Here is a 20,720-nt window from a genome sequence, read left to right on the forward strand (position 1 = left end):
TAATGATTGTGTCCAAAAGCATAGAAGCTATTAACGAAATACACTGGTGATGCAGAGAAGGTGTCTGTAATGAACAGGAGGATTAAACAGCCATAAATTAAGGGCTCAGTTAACAGAAGTCTAAAGTAACAACTTAGAGACCAGTAGGGTTTTCTTCAGTAAGTGCAGGTCCTTCAGCTGCTGACAAATGATGAAGAGCTGCCTGTTTTAATCAATTGTCCATTACAGGATATCTATAGACCACTACTCCAACATCATCATGAAAGCAAAAACACATCTAAAGATCTACAGGTGCTGTGTTTCAAGTAGGTTAAAGGGTAATATTATACATCTACAACATTATACATAAGCTGGGACCTTTTTAGGAGTAACCAGAACAACACTGTCACAGTGAATAAAGATTAATACATACTGGGAGAAGCTCAGAAAAGTGTACCTTAAAATGATCAAGAAAATACCGAGACTGTAAGTATAAGCTGAAAGAGTCCTGTTCAACGTAGCTAGATGTGGTTTCTGAGAATATGTGATTGCTCTCTACAAATGAGGGCGAACACCTGGGAGGAAGAACTGTGCAAGTGAAAGGATACTTCCTCAGGAGCAAATGAGTATAAGCTAGCTACCACTACATCTAAACTGATAACAGACTCATCACTGCTGGATAATCTAGACTTGTTCTTTACTGAGGGTAGTGGAGGGGAAAAGCTGCCTTCCATCCAGAGTTTGCCACCGTTGTTAGTGGCTTGTTCCTGTGGGGTGGCTGGGATAGCAGGAGCGGCGTTCAGAGATCTGGGAAGGATTTCAGATTTGAGTCGTCTTTCTAGGTTTGTCCATATTCAAGTTGCAATTCTACACAGTCTGGACATTTGCAATACAAACAATACATGATCAGCACCTTGCAGTATCATACTTTGTACATGTGCAATGTGACTGATTTTACCATTTGCAGCTTGAAACAATCTTTTATATGTGCCAGTGAGCTGCAGACATTTATATGCCTTTATTGCTTGGTGGAAAGGCTGAATCACTCATTGTGAGGGATTTGTAAAGGCTGCAAAATGAAAAGAATAGGTGGGACAGATTCAGCCCAGGTGTGAGCAGTGACTGTAGTCGGTGGTGCTCCAGAGCTAAATATGAACCTAGGATAGGCCTCCTCCAGGAGGAGGAAAAGCTGCCTGGGGCTGAGGCAGCAGTGGTAGCTCTCTACTTTCCCTCCACCAACTCCAAGCCCCTACATTAGGGCACAGTGGGATGCTAGGATCTGATGTGATAAGGCACATTTTGCACTTTCTTTATTAACAGGTCTGAGCCTGTTCCAGTGCTGTACGTTTTTTTCAATACAGAAAGCTCTACAGAAGAGTTGAACTATATTCAGACCTCAAAAGATGTGCAGAAATGACTAAAGTCAACCTTTGGTGGAAAGTTCAGAGTATAGAGAAAATCAAAGGCCTCTTATTTTTAACCAAGAATGTAGCAGTTTGTGTCGATTTCCCAGCTCAAACAATGCTGCAGCCTGGCGAGAGTGAGATATTTTCTATGGGCTCAGTTCCTACTATTGTTTACAAGCCAAATGTGAGGCTAGATAGTCATGGGTCAGCCCATGCGTAGTCATGGCACAGGCATCTATCACCAGCGACATGCCTGTGTGTTAGAACAAAGAAACACGTGAAGGCAAGGGACCTACAACCTTCTTCCTTTCTCATAAGAATTTTGGCAAGAAATGGTTGAGAAAAATTATTATTTTTTTTTTCCAGAGAGTTTGATTACGCTTTACAAAATGCTTTTAATGCTCATCACAATTGATTTTCCTACGAATTAAGCATCTAAGCAGTGGTAGATAAACAGTTCTCTGAAAATACAGAGTTTATGACAGAATCCAATAAAGCACACGGCATACTAGCTTGGGAAAAGAATAGGATCATTGTCTATTGTTCAGTTGTCGTATTTCTGCAGTTTGAAGTGATGGGACAAACTGTATTTTTTTAATGTGGCTTTCAATAGGTGTGTAACAAATTGTGTGTGTGCATATGTATGTTTGTGTGTGAGTGGGAATCTCTCCATCTGTACATGCACATACAAGTACACATACATTTCTTAAGCACCACGGTAATAAACTATGCTGGATCTGAAAAAAAAAAAAGTAAAAAAAAAAAAGTTAGAAAGCTGGAGTTCAAATACAGAACAAGATTAGACTTAGACATGAGTTAGAGGAGGTTGCAAAATAGCAGGATTTAATTGTGCAGTGGAAAACCAATTATGCCCACGTTTTATCACCCGAATCTCCCTAGCTACCCCCATACCTCAATTTTAAGAGATTTTTGGAACAATTAAGTAGCAGATGTAGTTGGTAAATAATACTTTAAAAGTGAACATCAGTTAATAAAACACTATAACTTGAAGTTACTAATTGATTAGTAATAAAGCTAAAGCCATTTGTTCAAAGTCTTTTGAAAATATGTACCATTAATTGCTGTCAATGAAGATTGGAAAAATGGTTTTTAGGGTGATTACAGGATGCCATCAAGGTCTCTGTAGCATAAACTGAGATAAGTAATTATTACACGGAATTGTCATTACTGGGGTGCCACAAACTGGCCTGATGAGGGCATAAATTGAAGTCAGGTGGAAAAATGCTTGGATTGAAGACTGCTGTCATACTACTGCTGGCATTTTTGAAGTGGATTCACACAGTCAACCAGATCTGTGATATATTTTCTTCACTGGTGTCAGGGAAACCCAAATACACTAAAGCTCTACAATCAAAAGATAGTCTGACTTATGTATAAATTCAGAACAGTTTCCCTGGAAATGTATCTACATAACGTAGCCACCATCAGAATCTAATCCTGGGCGTTAGGATTTTGGCTTGATAGCCTTTTAATCAAAGTGGTTCATCTACTTCTTTCAATTAAATCAATGTAACATTGCCGTGTATCACAATGGTAAAACCTCTTGTAAATGGAGAAACGTACTTGTCTCTTGGATAAGTTATATTAATTTTAGCATATTTGCTCTGTGTTCTAAGCCTATGAAGAGTCTCACATGAAACTTTACGTACAAGCTAAAATTACACATTGACCACCTACTTTACAGTAGTATAGCTAAACAGACCACATCCTGAAACAAAATCTCACTATTTTTGCTATAAAGTTGGTGTAATTCCACTGAAGTCAGCCATGAAATTCCAGTTTTGCTGAGCTCCGCATCTGTTCAGGGTAACACCTACATCTGCTGGTTAAATTCTTGCCCTGCCACCTGTATCTGAAGTCTAAACCTGCTTTTGAATCCTTGAAGAGAGCTGTCGACACGCCGTTTCCTCAGCAGCCACACATGTGGCTTCTAAACCACACACAGTGCTGTCAAAACGTTTCAGACTGCCCCACAGCGTCACTTAGTCACAGCTGCTGGTAGCTTCATGCTGCAGACTGGTCCAAGATGTATGTAGAGATGTGCTGGTGCAGGATGCTGGTTTTCAGGTGGTTTTGATTTCAGAATCCTCATGGTTTCTTCAGATTGGCCTAAGGGAAGTTGCCCTTCTCGGTTAGCTCCTATGGTCCCCTGAGAAGCACTTGCTCAAGTACCTAGAGGCCCAGGGATCACAAGTTGAAAACCACCAGAGTGGAGCAATCTGACACCCTCATCCACATCCTTGCCTTTTTAGGTAGTTATTCTCTGTTTCAGTACCAGCAAAAAACTTTAAGATGCTCTCCAGTGCTGTCATGCTGATCCGGTGTGGGGAGTAAAATTGTGCAAATAAGTAAGACTCTTCACGTTCTTCACCATTTTACATACACCACTTTCATTCCTGTTTTTTTTTTTTTTTTTTTTTTTTTTTTTTTTTTTTTTTTATTGCATTAGCACATCAAGACATCCCTCAATCAGAATCACAGAATCACAGAATCACAGAATTTCTAGGTTGGAAGAGACCTCAAGATCATCGAGTCCAACCTCTAACCTAACACTAACAGTCCCCAATCAGACTGTGCTGCACTGAAGTTAGAGACTTGTTTTTAATAATTTACTACCCAGGTTATGACAAGTAACACCGAAGTGCTACACAGCCACAGAGAGGAATGGGAAAAAGTGTGAGGGTTATACGATCAAAGAAATAGTTGTGGCCAAATGGGTCTACCACAAATTAAAGAAGTTTAGCAAAGCCTTTTGTAAATTTATGGATCCAGCGTAACACTCAAATGCGTCAATACAGTAGGTTTAGAGAGAGAGATGTGTGCATGTGTTTTTTGAATACTAACTTAGCCTGATACATATTTCTTTTACCATTTGATACTTAAATCAATAACTGTGTTAATGTTCCTTACAGAGTCTTTTCAATTTTTCTTCTAGTATATGATTATCAACTAAGTGTTTGATCATGTATTTCCTCAGTTTCTTTTTCTACACGGAGTTAGCCTTCATCACTTTATCACTCCTGCCTAAGCTGTGGGTATAAACATCGCAGAATCTCAGGTGGCATAGCTCAGCATGACGAAGGGAAATCTGATATCAGCTGGTTAATGCTGATAGGATAAAAAGCCCTCATGATAACAGAGATCTGGAATCTGCAGGAAGGTTAATCCCAGCTGGACTGATGAGAGTTGCTGTCATGGTAGGCCATAGCCACCCTTCCCAGCAGAGGCAGATGGGACCTCCCACTTGGAGAAGCTGGCGGCCTAGTCCAGAAACAGAAGTTTTTTTAGAGGGACCTCCTCAGAGGAGACAGTGATCAAAGGCAGCAGCAAGGAGTATCAGGAAGAGAAAAGATGAATGGCGCATATGGATAATTGCTGATTTTTTCTTTCGTCTTTTTTGTATTGTACCCTTTGGTGTTCTGATGTTTGGCTATCCCATTTATGTTTGGCTATAGAATGTGAAAATGGACAACTAACTAGCAAATTAGTAAATATCCCATGGACTGGGCTCACATTTTCATTTATTGTCCTATGGATGTCCATTTAGTGCTATAGGAATGTTCTTTGTTTCTCAGAGCCCTTAAAATTTGCCCCAGAATGAACCGTGTTTACATCATCTTTTCCTCTGAATTAGCAGACCTGTGTTGAACCTGATCTGGCCACTGCAAAGAACGATGATACCCCAGTTACCATGTGCCTACCCCAGTAATAAGGGATGGTTGAACTTACTAGTATTTTCTCTTCTTCAGACTCTTTTTTTCAGTCTTCCAGTGGAGCATGCTGTCCCCTGAAAGCAGTTACATGAAGCTTGTCTTTTCGGGCTTCCTCCAGCCATTGAATTATACAGTGCAGAAGAGCCCTTGAGAAAGTAGTTACTTCTGTATTTTACATGTGTGGTCTGTTCTCAGAAGAAAGCTCACAGGACTCTCACGCAGAGGAGTCCAGTATATCCACCATCATTGCTGTCAACTCCATGATGTGCTGGAAAACCTGGGTTTTGAGTCTGTAAAGGAAGGGTAGCCAGATCTGAGCTTGAAAGCAACTCTTCTCTCTACTACCTGTTAGAAATGAATCCAGAAGACATATGCATGCATATATATTTTCCCCAGATCATCCTAATGCATTTTAATAAAAGAGGGCAGAGAATGTCTTTGTGGTCTAGCCACTGTGGCCAGAATACTGCCTATTGCTATAGCAGTAGAGGAAATAACGCTGTTTGCAAAGAAGAAGCAGAGCCATAGGAATTATTTAGTTGTTTCAAGTAAAACAGGTAAAAACAAGACTCAGCAGCAGTAAGTAGTTTGTTTTTTCTTGGAGCTAGGCAGGACATTTCCTAAACACGCAGCCATTATGCAGACATCTGGCGTATTTGGTACTGGTGCGCCCAGATCATGACTGCTGGAGTCCTCAGACTATGATGGGATTGCACAATTATAGTTACAACCTAGCCCTATACTGGAATAATCTGTCTCTTCGAAGACATGCAGGGGCTCTTAAATGGCTCAGCTGAGTAGGGACCTCAGTGGATGATCAGACTGTCTATATCTCAATCCCTACTTCTCATGAACTTCAACTTATTCTAGCAATAAAATCTTCAGGGGAACAAAGAAGATTGATTTCCTTTTATGGGAGATTGAGAAGTAGGTCCTGGGCTGTGCGAGATGCAGATCAGTTGATGGTGGGGAAAGTGCTAGTATGCTCTTGGTGAGTTACTATGATGACTTGTAGGACAGGCAATAAATGTTGCAATAACTTACAGGACTGTTGTGAAAACATTTGTATCTGTCAAGTATAAGATCCTCCCAGCCCAGCATCCTGCTTCCAGTGCTGACCACAGATGGATGACCAGGGACAAGGAAGAACAGGGCAAGCCTACATGGTACCACATACAAGTATTCCTCAAGGTTCAGTCTCAGAATGTTTCCTGGATCTGAGGTATTGCATCTGTCTAGTGATTCTCAATAGATTTCTCTTCTAAGCATCTGACCGGTGTCTCTTGAAACCCGTCTGATTTACTCTGTCCATATCATCCTTTGTGAAGCAAAGAGTTCCACACATCTTCTGATTGCTGCCTGATGAACTATCTCCTTTTGTTTGGTTTCAATCTAGCTCTGGCTTCACTGGAGAACTTCTAGCTCTTGAATCAGAAGAGACAGTAAGCAGCAGATTCCTATTCACCCTCTCCATCCCATTCAGGGTTTTGCAGACCTTTACCATAACCGCTTCGTATCATCTCTCTTGAAGGTTGAAGGTGATCCATTCCACTCATTTGTAGTGATGGATGCCACAGAAAATCCCATGAATATATCAAACGCTTCCTCAGAGTAAGCTTCAGAAAATGCACTAAAAAATGAAAGCATAGGGCTGTCTGTGAGATAGATATGGGAAAAGACTGAAGAATTTATTGCTTTGTAAACATTCTTCATCCTGAATAAGGAAGCAGATGAGTGAAGGAAGAAGCAGAGAAGTGGGGGAAATACTGTGATTGTGTAATGAAATATTGCATCATGATGCTCAAAGGCTACTGAAGTAAAATTAGAGAGGTCTTCATCTCATTTTTGACTTTGAGACTCTAGCACAAATGGTTATTCAGGGAGAAAGGGACAAAGGATTTGGGATCTCACAGTCTATTTTCCTCCTCTTTCAGAATCTGACGATCTGCTTGAACCTGGCTGACCCCAAGCCTGCCTTGCTCCCTGCTAGGGTGGTGGGACAGGCCCTGGCTGTGAGGCCCTGTTCTGCTGTCCCTCTGGGTATCCCCCATGGCTCCCAGGAAGCTGAACAGGGCTCCCTGGCGTCCATGGAGTCCTGACATATGTTCTATTAGCAAGGGCTGGGACAAAACACAGGCTCCGTCTCATGGTGTAGTACAAACTCTTGGTTTATTGTTCCCTTGATACACATTGTGCCTGGACTGAACCGTACTTGATATTTTTTTCCCCGAACTTGGCTAGGTAGAAGAACAAAATATTTTTCTGTTTCACAGAGAGGATCGGATAGAAACAAAATGACGTAAAAGGCTGGAAGGGAAATAGCATTGGTAAAGTGCACAATTAGACCGCAGAGTACATTGCCATGGGCATCAGCAAGTAGCAAGATTAAAAAGGAAGTTTGATACATGGATAATAAGAATATCCAGAGTTTTAATAGCCAAAACTAAACTGAAAATATTTTGCAAGGAATTTAAAACCAGTTTCAGAGCTAGAGAGAACTCATGACAGACTTTACCTAGAGCTACAACTCCTTATCCCAGGACCTAACTACATCTTGGTTTTAGGTGTCAAGTGCTAGTCTCTATTGGAGACTCTTGGCCTGATCCAGCGTGGAAATTCTTGGGGAACTCTGTTATTGGTTTCCCAGTAGAATGGTGTAGAAGATATTACTACAGTGGGTTGCAGTAAAGAACTCCATAGGGTAGGCTTAAAATGGAAGGCATGTTAAAAATAATCTTCCCTAGCTTCAAAAGTTTACAATGAAAATGCACTAAATATCTAGTTATCATGCCTTCAGTGATTAACTGAGAGAAGGAGAAACCTGCCCATGGGCAATTCACTTCATCCCAGAGTCAACAAGTCAGATGATCTGGGCTCTAAAAGTCCTGAGTTGTCTCATTTGGAGGAGTCTAGATGATAATTTCATGTGAAGACATAAATGTGTGAAGGTAGGTAAGATTAATAAAAATTTAAGTTCCCTTCAACCTGAGTTAGCTGCAAACTAGTTAACTTCAGCATTACCAGCTGTGAAAGTTATCTTCTCTGTTAAAGTCTACTCACACATTTATTCTCCCCGTCCCTTCCCAGTTGAATTCCCTTCTTGAATATATTTTTAGTGGCCATTTTGAAACAAGACATCTTTAGCTGGTGTAAACTTGTTGTGTTTCTGAGTCCTGCTCCCCAGCCCGCAGTTAAAATCTTCCCCATACATGTTCAAAGTGGCTGCCAGCAAGCCATAGCCCACCTTGCAAGCTGGTTGTCCAGAGTGCCCATGGCTATCCTGCCTTCTGGTTTCTCTTCTCCTAATCAAGGCTTATTCAGACATGTTCCCTGTGGTTTTCAGCTATTTTGCTGATCTTTCCACCCACCTATATGCAAGGCCACAAATTCATGTGACAACAACATTGACTGCACGAAAAAATGTTTTATGGTATGTCTGTATTTCACGCTGCTCTTTAGAGTTACTTTCAGTGATGTAATGGAAATATCACCCCCAAAATCTCTCAAAAAGGAGAAGCTCTGGAGAAAGAGTAGGCAGAAAAAAAAGAAAAACCAGCACACTTGCTGATATGGAAACCAGACAGTGAACGATTGTAATTTTTCTCTTCTCCTGAAATTTCATAAGCCTCCATCCTTTCCAAAGGGGAGACTTCCTCCTAGAGAGGGGCACTTTGCCAGACCAGCTCTTCACCACTGTTCCTCCTTTGCAGTAGAGCAAAAATCAACTGCTCTGGATGCCAAGTGCCCTAAATCCAAAACACAGCAAGATCACTATGCTATTTCATTTCACTGAGTCCCCAGGGGCTTACTAAAGAAAAGGCTCAGACAGCATGTGCTCTGATCCTTGCAGCCCAGAGATGGGGTGGATGCTACACCACCCCAGTCCACAGGATTCCTGAACTTCTAAGAGGCAAAAGAGAAAAAGATGGAAACAGCAAGCAATGCTGAGCTCTTCTGGAAGTAGAACCAAGCCTAAAACACTGAAATGTCCCCTCCTTTTCTCATTCCCCCACTACTGCACTGTTTGTGTAGCGTTTCAGCATGTGAAATTTTAGGGAAATGAAATCATTTCTGGTTACAACTTGCTGCTTTTTCTGCATTTTTTTTTTCAGCCCCTTCTGGCTGTAAAATTTATACAGATGTATAAAAGAAGCTTTTCATTTGAAAAGTACCTTTATGCTTTAAATATTATATCAGGACACGCTAGTGGCCCTGGATATGGACGCTTTTAGAAATTTATGAAGAATGGAAGGAAAACAAAACACTTCTGGCAAGATGCAAAGGCCTTCGCACTGTAATTCTGCAAGCCCTGGCACTGTGCAAGGATTGGCATGTCCCTCAAAATGAAATCACACCAGTTGCTCTATTTAACTATAGCAAAGGCATACAGGCTACGAGAAACCAAAACTGTGCAGCAGAAATCCAAGTCCGTGGTGCTGCCCTTCTCACCAAGCCGTAAGAAGCTCCCAAGCTTTTCTCAATGCATGTACTCAGTGTGCATTTAACAGAGAGTTTCCTGAAGGCACATCCTCATCTTTGCCACCCAGCCTTTACAGAGCTCTCTCCCTTGCTCTCACGGCCTCCATCCAACACAGCTAACCTGTGTTCAGGCAACGAGCAACTCTCTTCAGTCCTGCAGTAGTGTGTCCCCAACCTCAGAAGCAGAGTCATCATGTAGTTGCCTTGATCCCACCATCCTTCTAAAGTCTTTGCCATTGTGGTAGAAGTTTCCACATGGCAGTAGGTGCATGCTTTGGACCACAGAGATGTGCTCTCCTATCCCTTTGCTGCTGCTGCAGCTCTGGGATGGAGTCTCAGGGCTGGTGTAAAGCTGGTGGCATTGCATGATCATAATCACTTTTGGCTAGATGAAACTTCCTTCTAGAGCTCAAAAATGGCACCTTATGTGGTGAAGCTATTCCAAGTTCCTCCTTAAACAATTGTTTGGTCTTGCCCTTTTCTCCTGCCACAGCAGCCGGCAACGCCAGAAGCTGATTTTGCTGGTGCTTGAAAAATGCAGCAGAAGTTGCCCGTTTTGCAAACTCGACGGCATTGGTGGCAGCAGTAGGGAGGTCTGCATGGGCACCTGAGTGCACACTACCACAAACATGTGGGGATGGAGTGGAGGGAGGGTGGTGAGAGCGGGCCGGTGGGACTGGTCCCCCCGAGGTGGCCGCAGGTGTTTTATACCAGGGACGCCCCATACTAGGGATGGAGCCCCACAACTCCCTGGGCTCAGAGGGAGTGTGACGGGCATGGCCACAGCGCCAAACATGTAATTTAAAGGAAATCCCCCAAGTGAAAACAAAGGCTCTGTAAGTCATTTCCTCTGCACTGAACAGAAAGACATCTGTGTTGACCCAGCCATTACGCACTAGTCACAACAAAACCCTCTGCTCCTGAGCAGCATAGGCCCCGCTCGCTTTCCTCTGGGCTGCCACTGGAAAACTACAGAGATGCATTGGGACTGAACTTTAAGACTTTTGTTTTGTTTAGTTAGTGGGACTCAGCAGCCTGACAGCTTCCACAGGCTGGGGGCAAGAGCAGGTGAGGCAGCGCACCCGGGTGCCACCTCCTCACGCACCCCGGGGGCTGCGCTGCGTTGGGGGACAGCCGCCGGCCTCAAGCAGCCGCCTGGCCTCCAGCCCAGCCCTTCGGCCGCCGGACTCCCAGCACCTGCCCCGGCCCGAGGGGGGCTGCCCGGGCCTCCCTCGCCTCCCTCGGCCGCCGCCTGGAGGAGGCGCCGGGGCCGGAGGGGGCAGCGCGGTGCGGTGCCTGCCTCCTTCCGCCTCCCTCCGCGCCGCCGGCGCCGAGGCCCCTTCCGCGGTGGCGGAGCTCGGGAGACCCAGGTAAGGCAGGGCAGGGGCTGCCCCCGTGTCTCTGCCCCTCGCCGAGGGGCCGTGGGGGCTTTTTGGGGTGTCCCCGGGCAGGTGCCAGGGGGAGGCTGTGGCACACGCTGCGCTTTGCACCTTCGCTCCCAATGGGCGGCGTTCGTGGGGTACGAGGCAGCGCCGTCCGGGCTGCGGAATCCTTTTGGATTTTGCTATTTCCTTGTTTTGTGACTTTCTTTTGCTTGTTTGTTTCCTTGCTGTGACTTGCTGCGGGTTTTGCAGTGCATCCGTGGAGCTGCTGTGCTTCGCTGAGAGTGGCTGAAGGCAGGGCTAGCTCGGTGTGGGTGCAGCCACCCCAGCAGTTCCCCGGTGGATGCGCTGCCGGGGGCTGCTGCTCGGGCACTGCCGCTGCTGTGGGTGACAAGATTTGGGTACTTCTCCCCGGGCACCCCGTCCAGGCTCTCGTAGGACGGAGCTGGCCATCACTGGAGCCGCCAGCTGAGCTTTTTGGGCAGCCCTGGCCGCCAGCTCGCTGCTTGGAGTGACGGGTAGGTCTCGTGGTAACTAATGCTGATCTGCGATGTGCAGGCAAGTAAGCGAGAGTGTTTCTTAAAGATGTAAAAACTTAACCGCAGCAGAAATACAGATATAGACAAGTCCTGGGACTGCTTGCTTCTTGGCCCTTCATTTTCAGTCTGGACTAAACGCTGCAGCTGTGCCGTACCCTCGGTACGGTGTGGCTCCAGGGTGAGGCGTTGCTGTTTAATTTCTCTCCAAACTCCTCACTGAAAAATGAGTTGCTGCTTATGGCTGGTGTATAAGTATCGCGGCTATATTGGCCTGTTGGAGAGCAGGGCCCATGCAAAGAGACCCCCAGCTACCCTTTGGTGATTACTCCAGGAGAGGGGGGACATGCTCCCCTTTCTCAGCACGCCAGCTGAGGGCCGTGCCGCCTTCCCTCCCTGGGCTGTCCTCCCTGCTCCGTCCCCACAGCGGCTCTCCTTTGGGCTTTGTCCTCCCCAGAGGGTTTGTCCTTGCAGCAGCTCCCATAAAGCTCTTCCTTCTCAGGCTGAGTGGTCTCCTGGGGCGTGTGGCAGGGTGGCCTGCTGTCCCTCTCTTCCAGAGCTCTGCCGCTGCTTCTCGTAGCCCTCTGACGACCGTGGTTTGCAGGGGGAGAGAGCCCGCTTGCTGTCAGACTCTTCTCTGGTAGTCTTCATATTTCTCCAGGTTTTTATTGCAAAATTCATCTTGTAAGACATTAAAGCTCCCGGTGAGATAGCCATGCTTGTCTCTGCATTTATTCCTGAATGAAGGGGTGCTTTGCGTGTCTTGATAAATTTCTAAATGAATTCTTAGAGTGTTTCGAACCAAATGATCTCTGCAACCACAGAAAATGTGGTTATATTTGGCACCTGGTTACTCCCTCCTTTCTCTCGCTCTCTTTTTAAAAATGCAATAATCTCACAGGTATGAAAATGAAAGACAAAGGTTTGGAATTCAGAGGTAGACCATACTGCCGCTTAGGCCTTCTTTGCAAAGTAACTCAAGTTCTCATCTGCCAGACCTGACTTTGTTAGCCTTTCAAAAGTTACCTAAGGAACACTTTTTTTTTTCTTCTTCTTCTTTTGGATATTATTGTAGAGTTTAATCTTCTAAATCCATGGATTGTGAAGCAGCTAGAATTATGTCCTGAGTTATGTTACATTTTAATTCTTAGCTGTATGCCCGTGAATTTGGCATTGTGATTGATCCAGTAACCTGGCTGACTGCCTACAATGGCTGAAAATGGAGAAAAATAAAATAGAGCTGATAAAGCAATGTTAGCTGTATATTATTTTATCTTGCCCTGAAACAACATTGTATTCAGAAGTGCCATAATAGTGCGGTATCCTGTGATTAAGGTTAAAATAACGGGGAAGTGTTTAATTTCACAGAATTGCTTGGAAGCACCAGACATCTCCCCCTCTACTGAATGTAGATGAAACCTGTTGCAGATTAGTTCCCTCTATGTTGTGTTAGCTTATACACTGAATACACAAGATAAGGTGCAGAATGGTGTACTTTTTATACAAATGTTTATATCCCAAATACGCAAAATATTTTCTGTTTATTAGACAATGGAATTCTGTGCTTCTGACTGTCAACGCAAAGATCATGGAAAAAATGTCTTTAGCCTCTATTAACCATTGACCTCTAAGATGTTTTGCTACTTTTGTTTGTTTTGACTTTTTTTCAGTAACCTATTACATTTTCACTGCTGAAGTTGGAGCTGTGCTTTAAAAAAAGTATACAAGTTTGCATCTGCCAAAGAATCAGTTGTAGCAGTCTACAACGGGTCTTTTGCAGAAACAGGATAAGAAAATACTGGTATCAAAATCAAAAGATACGGAAAGCAGTACTTGGATGAAGAAGACTAATGGTTGGCATTGAGAAGAAGGCCTGAGGTGGCTTTTTTTGGGTATATTTCAAAGAACGTACGTGCTTCTAAAGGACATCTATCATCATATGCTTTGCATTTGTGCTGCAGATATTTTCATTATTAGGTAGGTGCGTATATTTTTAGCTAAGGTAGTGATAATTGTGCACCAAGTGACAGCAGCAATCAGTCAGTCGTTGCACCATGGAAGTCAGGGAGCGATGTTCTTAAATGGCCTGCTGGTGCCCGTGGCTTTCTCCGTCGCGTGAAATGCAGGGGAGGGACCCTTGCTGCACAGGTCGCAGTGTGCTCACTGCGGAGGGGTCTTCCCAACTTGCCTTAATGCTCAAGGCTAGGGTTTAATTCAGCATTAAGTATGTCACTGATAAAACTGGACACAGCTCTCCAAAAACCAGTGAGATTGTATTTGCAATCTTGAATTCATTTGAACAAATGATTAGGTCTCAAGAAATGTATTTTTGCTAATATTGGGTATTACTTCTAACGGCAAATCCCCAGTTTACTGTGCTGGTCCTCAGGCAGAGCACCACTCTGGTTGTTTTCTCTGGTTATTTTCTAAAGGAAAATACATTAGCAAAGAAAGCTGTGTGTAGGCGAGCGAAGCCAACATCTGGGTGGACACACATGCCCTTTCTGTCTGATGGGACAGAAGAGGAACTGGGGAGCAGAGGCGTGTGACTGAGCACTGCCCCGTGGCAATTACAGCTCTGGCAATTCTCAGTCATCCCCTGCCTCCGCTCCGCTGCATGGGCCGTGATTCAGAGTCAGGATGCAGAGGCAGGAAAATGTGAGATATCCATGTGAGATAAAACTTTGAAACACAAATAGGCTTCTCATACAGGTGCGGGGAGAAGGGTCTCATCGTAAGAGATGCTTTGGGAGGGGTGGAAAGCAGGTTTTTATGGTTTCCTAAACTCAGAAGTATGATGGAGAGGTCAGTTTCTTGCAAGCAAAGTGTCTGCTATGTTCAAACGGGATCCTGAAATCTCTGAAAGAGCAGCAGCAACCTCCTGGGACTAGCTCAGCCCATCACAGGCAGCAGTCACCTGTCTTAGCAAGAATGATGTTGCCTGACAGAAGTCTTCCCTTTCAACAACACCCAAATATTTAGGAGAAGAAAAACCACCACGCTGAAAAGATGCCCCTGGCCTGTATTCCCTCTTCCCGGGGAAAGCAGCAGGCTGCCAGCTGGGGCGTGCCGACCCAGTTCTTAGGGTGAAGATCCTATGCAAAGTTAAACAAACACAGAAAAAAAAAAAAAAAAAAAAAAAAAAAAGGAGAAAAAAAGGAGATTGCAGCATGCTGGGGGTATGTGGAGCCTGAGCTGAGGGTTTTCTTGGCACTCCCACCTCTCCTTGGTCAAGTTTGTCTTATCGGTGGGTGTTTGGGTACCACTGAGCCACACGTCAGGTACAACTGCCTGCACGCTCAAGTAGGTCACAGGAGGGTTTCCTGTCAGGAGGGGTTTTGCTCAGCCCCATGCCTTTTATGAGCTGTGATCTGATTAAATCGTAAGAAGACGTTAGATCTACGCCTTGGTTGCACCTGAATATAGGGCAGAAAAAACTGTCTGCGTGCTGCAGCCAGCGGTGCTCATCCTGCACCACGGCCTGGGCAGGGCACAGGCTCCCTGCACCGCCAGAGGGCCCGCTGGCCCCTGCCCTGTTAGTCTGGGACCTGCCCCTGGCCATGGGTGCTTATTGAGCAAAAGAAGACTTCTTCTTTCCCCCCCCCCAAGACATCCACATAACCCATCATCAGATACACGTGGTAACTGCCCCTTGTTTTTAGCTGAATGCAGCTCTCGTGACTCTCTCCTAGACAGCCCTGTGTGAACGCCTTTTTGTCAGCTTCTCTATGCTACAGTGGAGGTGAGTGCTTCAAATTCGTCATGCCTAGGGTAACTGCTTGCCCTGTGAATTGCAGCATGTCCTATATCACAGGTTCAAGCTTCACATCCTTGGGGAAGGAATAATTGTGCGGGGGCTGGCTTTTGTCACCCCCTCCCCATGATTATGAGCACCTCTTCCAGCTGAAGACGCAAACCAAACCATGGCCATTCCTGGTCCCAGAGTGGAGGAAGGAGAGGGCCTGTCCCATGTTGGGCTGTGGGATCCCATTCAGGGAGATGACCTCTGAATGTGTAAACTGAGCTGAGCTGAATGGGCTGCTCTCTGTCCCATGGCAGGTCCTTTAAAACTGGTAATCTTAAATAGACTTTGGGATCTCTTGGAAGTAAAAGGGCTGCCTATGCTGTACCCAGCAAAGCTAATAAAAAGAACATTTTTCAACATGCAGAAGTCTTAGCACTCAGGTGTTGGGAGTCCTGGCTTCCAAACTGCCACTGCAACTTTCTGTTCAACTGCCTTGCACATAATGTGTCATGGGGTAGTGTTCGGTTATGCAGCCATGTGCTGTGGCTGATTAAAAACTGAAGTAATGGGCAAGCAGCACAACTGCTTCAGCTTCATTCAGGTATTTCTCTGGATCTCTTGAATCGGAAATAACCCAGGAAGTCAGCATGAAGCAGGCACTCCCTTTGAAAAACTGAGAGCTAGCCCGTAAAGGACTATATTGTTTTACATTTACAGCATCTTGCCTTCACCCCTTGTAATCTTTCCCTCAGCGGGACTGGGTGTTGGCAGCCCTGTTGCTGTTGATGCCCTATCCATAGTGTTCTTATGCATTGCCATAAGTCATCAGGGTGGATTGGATGGAGTACAATGCTGTCATGCATTAATGATGGTGTCACATAATGTCTTAAAGAGAATTTAAGCTGAATAAAACTCCTTAAGATATTAAATGCCTTGTTACACCTGATGAGTGCTCTTGCCCCATGTTTATCTCACGATGTCTGAAGCACCCCGACATCTGAGAGCTGACATCAAGGCGAGTGGAGGTAAGATGAGATGCTCACCACCTCGTGTGAGCAAGGGTTTGGGAAAAAGAGAAAACACAAGATGACAGCACTGCCTCAGTTGTGTTGATTTTCAGGTTCAGTGAGAAATTACTTCCCTGAATCAATACTTATACATGTACTTGACAGCAGTGAAACTAAAGTCCTTTAGAGTTGCTTGTGTTGTATGTGAAGAAGGCATTCTTCAAGGTCGCATCCTGGATTTTCAGTCTTCTGTGCAAAGACTTAATTAGTAAAAGGCTGAAATGTAAGTAAAAGTTAAACCATTTAACAGAACTCTGCAGATAAGTTCAGGGTAGAACTCTTTGGGATCTGCCTCAAAACTTCAGGAAAACAGGTCTTGCTCTTCCAGTTACCTGTTTAGAAAGTACCCAGCAGTGTGGATTCTACTTAGAGAGGTCTTTTTGTATTTGCTTTTTATTTTTTAATCCGTATCCTAACATACACCTAGTTCAAGTGCAGAGCAAAGCAGAAACTGAAAGGCTTTGTTAACTTACTAAAGAAAATGAAAGCTGCTGTAAATATAGTCCTTCGAGTCGCATGCCAGCAAAACACAAAGCATGACAACGTGAAATTCTGTCTGGTAGCATTATTACTACAGTTCTGAGTGCAATTGAGTGGTAATTTGAGCACCAAGAGCTGTGTTGTCCCATTTCAGTAAAATGAGAGTGAGGGAATTTTGAGTTGAGTTTCATCTGAGTTTCAGTTATGTGAAATTTTCCTTGTAACCCATCCAACATAAGAAGGTGAGAGAGGCTGGAAGCAGAAGATAAGAATGTGGTCCTTGCCAACACCACTGTTTTGGTAAGTGGAGCAAAAATTGCACAGTTTGGGAAGCTGTGAATGCCAGATGTGCGAGCAGTAGTACTGCATCTCAGCTGAACTGTAGGCAGTCATTCATTTCCAATCCAAACTCTTGTATTTGTTTCATGTAGCAGAGAGGACGTATCCTGATGAAAATGATGCAGGGGAAACTTGAGACACCGGAACTTGCAATATTTCCTGCCCCTCACTTGTTGGCCTGGGTTTTCCTGGTGTACTGAAGACAGCTGTGACCAGTAACTCTAGAGCTATCAGCTCTGTCTGTATGAGAGAAGGTGTGGGGATACTAAATAGGTGCAAACAAGCAACAGTTATCAAGTGACGTTACAGTCCTGCCTCAAGATAATAAAGAGTGTCAGGGGAAATGTACTCATTTGTCAACCTGGACTCCAACACGTGAGTTCAAGTCAGAAGTTTATCATCTGAGTTAACTTCACAGCTTTGCCTTCAGCTGAATTTCCCCTGCTTATTACTGAGCTATTTCTCACCGTTGCAGCTTCTGCATGTTCCAGTGGGTGCTTGGTTTTAAATAGAGACAGAAACTATTATTAATATAAGTGTATTTTTCATATTGATGGCCATATTAATGAATGTGTTTAAACATAGTGTAGTTTCTGGTGTATATATATATATATTTTAATTCAACAGTCATTACAATGAAAAAGGTATGTTATGCAAATTTCTGTCATTAATAGCTAGTATCTTACCACAAAGCAGCATATATGCTTACCTCAAGTTTGCCTTTTTCATGCTTAATTTTGCTAAAAGTGTAATGCCGGTGTACGAACACTGGGATGCTCCTGGTGTACAGTGCAAGCGGGAGCTGTGCTTAATCTCTTGCTCACAAATGTCTTTGACTCTTGCCTTTGATAACTTAACTTGTCTGTGAAATGTATTGATTTCAGCCTTCCAGCTTGCTGTGAAGGTGTTCTTCATAGAGCATTTGGCAAAAGCAACTAAAGTGCTAACTAAAAAGAAGATAAGAATTTATTAAACTGCTTTTAATTTTGGAGAGAGAATGGTCAAATTTGTTCCTACAGCACGGTTGTTAACAGCTATTGTTATGGAGAAGACCTGAACTTGGCTTCCCTTTAATCTACATGTGTGACTAAGAAGGGTGGATACTTGATAAAAGATTTGAAGATCACGATTTTAGCAATATGGAGAGTAGATTGTGGTCTTCCAAAACCCAGAGGGAAGGAACATCGCGCCCCTGGAGCTGGTTCAAGGCCTTCTCATCCGGTCCTGAGCAATTTTGCTTTGATATGAGAAATGAGCAATGCATCTGCCATCACTCCTCTCTAGCCCGTTGGTTATCCTGGTACTTTCTCTTCTGCAAGCCGCACGCTTAAAATTCCCCCAAATTCCCTGAAAGCCAACTACTTGTTTGTAGTTTTTGCCTGACCTCAGGACCTCCTTGCAACTCTTTCTTCCCAGCCACATCCTTGCTTCTGTGGTCGTGTGGTGCTTAGCTGGGATGTAGCCAGCGTATCACAGATGGCTCTGGGCTCCTTTTCCCATATGCTAAGGCTCAAGCATGCGTGCATAGCTGTCACTGCAGATGCTAAAGCAGTCAGCTGGCTTTTATGCCGCATGTGCTAAGAGTTGTCTTCCATTGGGAGCATGGGGGAAAGAAAAAATATCTTGCAGAATTTATAAAGGGATTTGAATCTGGATTCTGGTGGGACAGTTTCATCCAACTAAAGAAAATCTGATGATTGGAATGCTAGAAATAATCTTAGCAGACAAACATATAAGGAGTTATGGCCTGCTATCAATTTTGGTATCTCTGAGGAAGTAGAAAGTTCCTTCACATTTCTGTTGAATAAAACAAGTGCAGAAAGAGTGCAGAAAGGAGCCAGTTGCTAGGTAAATAGCTTGCTTCCCTAGCAGTAAAACTGCAAGAACTGCAAGTTGATGTTTGCAGCGCGAATTAAAACCAAACTCTGTTGATTCGATGAAAGATAACCCTTAACTTTGAGGAACATCTCCAGATAACTTATTTCAATAATTGTGGGGATGAGTTGCAAGCTTTTTGACATCAGCCAGATCATTATGCCTGGGTTTAGTGTGGCTCCACTGGATGCATAGCCAGAGCTTTTGTAAAGCTAACTACAGACTAACTAAAGGCTGGCCTTTGAAGATGGATTTCATAACCTGTGTGTCACTGGGTTTCCTGCTGGTGTTTGAAGAAATTCTAGGTGCTTCGTGACGCACCATGCTTCTACGTATGTAAGGGAAGGCATGAGATCATTTAAGGGTAGCCTGGGAAAGAGAGCGGTTGAGGTGAAGCAATAATCAATGCCAGCTTTCACTTCTTGTGGGATGTCCCTACAGACCACTTCTATGTATTCTTTTTGAGGCATGCAAAGTGTGTTTCTAGTTCATAAAGCCTTTACCAAATGTACAACCAATCCAGTTCTTGGCATTCTTTGAAACCTATACATCAGCCGTGGAATGAGCGTCTCCCGATGTTTGTCCTTGGGCTCATCCTTGTTTTGTCGAAAGAGCACAGGCCAGAGAAGCTGGCAACAGCCTGGCTAGGATCAGAAGCAGGTGCAGCATAATCTGCACCTGAGTGAGTAATTCCAGAGAAGTAATACAAGTGCAGGGTAGTGCTGGGCTGGTACTGCTTTGCTGCTGCCAAGAGCCAAGCCAAGATTTCTGTGGCTTCAGCTGTGCCGTGTAAATGTATCAGTGGCATTTTGCTGTGGTAATCCTTCGGTGCAGAGGGCAGACAGCCTCTCAGAAGTATTTCAGGTTGGCTTATTGCTGAAAAAGAGTGTTCAAGCTAGAAATAGTCTCCTCCAGCCACTGACTGAGTTTTCTTGGTAGCTTTTAAGATGGCCATGGGTAATGATCTAGAAGGCTGGGTGCTGATTTTTGTGTGTAGGAGATTGTTTCTAGCTCCAGAATGAAGGGGCTTGGGGCCAGAGGAGAGATGCTGCCAGATGGTTAATATAGGGCTTACTTCTTCCTTTCTCCACTTTAAGTAACAAAACAAGACTGTGATCATATTCAAGTTAGTGAAAGTTAGTTTGGTATTGGTCACTTGGTGTGTATGGTGGGAGAGCAGAGAGAATTAACTTCAGAATTGGAGAGCAAGCAGTTGTTTAGTTGAAGTTCATCTTAGTGTTTGCAAAACTTAGGAAGTATTAGACAACCCCTGCATGTGAAACAAGTCACAATTTGTATGTGTCACGGTATCTGTTAGGCCATGTCAAATGTGTGCCTTGAATACTGAAATAAATTGAGTTTATTTGTGCTATGATGTATCACTTAATCACCTGAGATTGTGTAACGTTAGGAAAATCAAATTCAAATTATGAAGAAGCTGAATTAAAATTACTCCTTTACTACAGTTAAAAAGGACAGCCTCAGGCACTGACTTCTCTTCTTCTCTCCTTTTCTCCTTCTCTCCCTTCCCCCATGGATCTGGTGTGCTTTTCTTAAATTTGAAGTTTAGTGTACAATAGCAATTGACCTGTTACTTAATGGTGATCCTTAGGATTCCTGAACAGAAATAGGTTCAGCGTCTGATTTAGCAGAACATTTATTTTTTCATCACTCATAATCTCCAGTTTCCTGTAGAAG

The 20,720-nt window shown here is 44.0% G+C and overlaps 1 protein-coding gene across 3 annotated transcripts in view; it reads left to right on the top strand.

Annotated features, from left to right (window-relative positions):
* Positions 1–10,489: 10,489 nt before the first annotated feature.
* Positions 10,490–20,720, top strand: part of TEC (tec protein tyrosine kinase) — a 48,844-nt gene continuing 38,613 nt past the window's right edge. For 2 of the 3 annotated variants that reach the window (XM_027457127.3, XM_027457126.3), the window contains exon 1: positions 10,490–10,968. The gene's annotated coding sequence lies outside the window, so the exon portion shown is untranslated. Of the gene's footprint in view, positions 10,969–11,263; positions 11,499–20,720 lie in introns of those variants that run through there. The other variant, XM_027457129.3, reaches the window with a different exon arrangement.

Source organism: Anas platyrhynchos, chromosome 4 (genome assembly GCF_047663525.1).
Source record: "Anas platyrhynchos isolate ZD024472 breed Pekin duck chromosome 4, IASCAAS_PekinDuck_T2T, whole genome shotgun sequence".
NCBI lineage: Eukaryota > Metazoa > Chordata > Aves > Anseriformes > Anatidae > Anas > Anas platyrhynchos.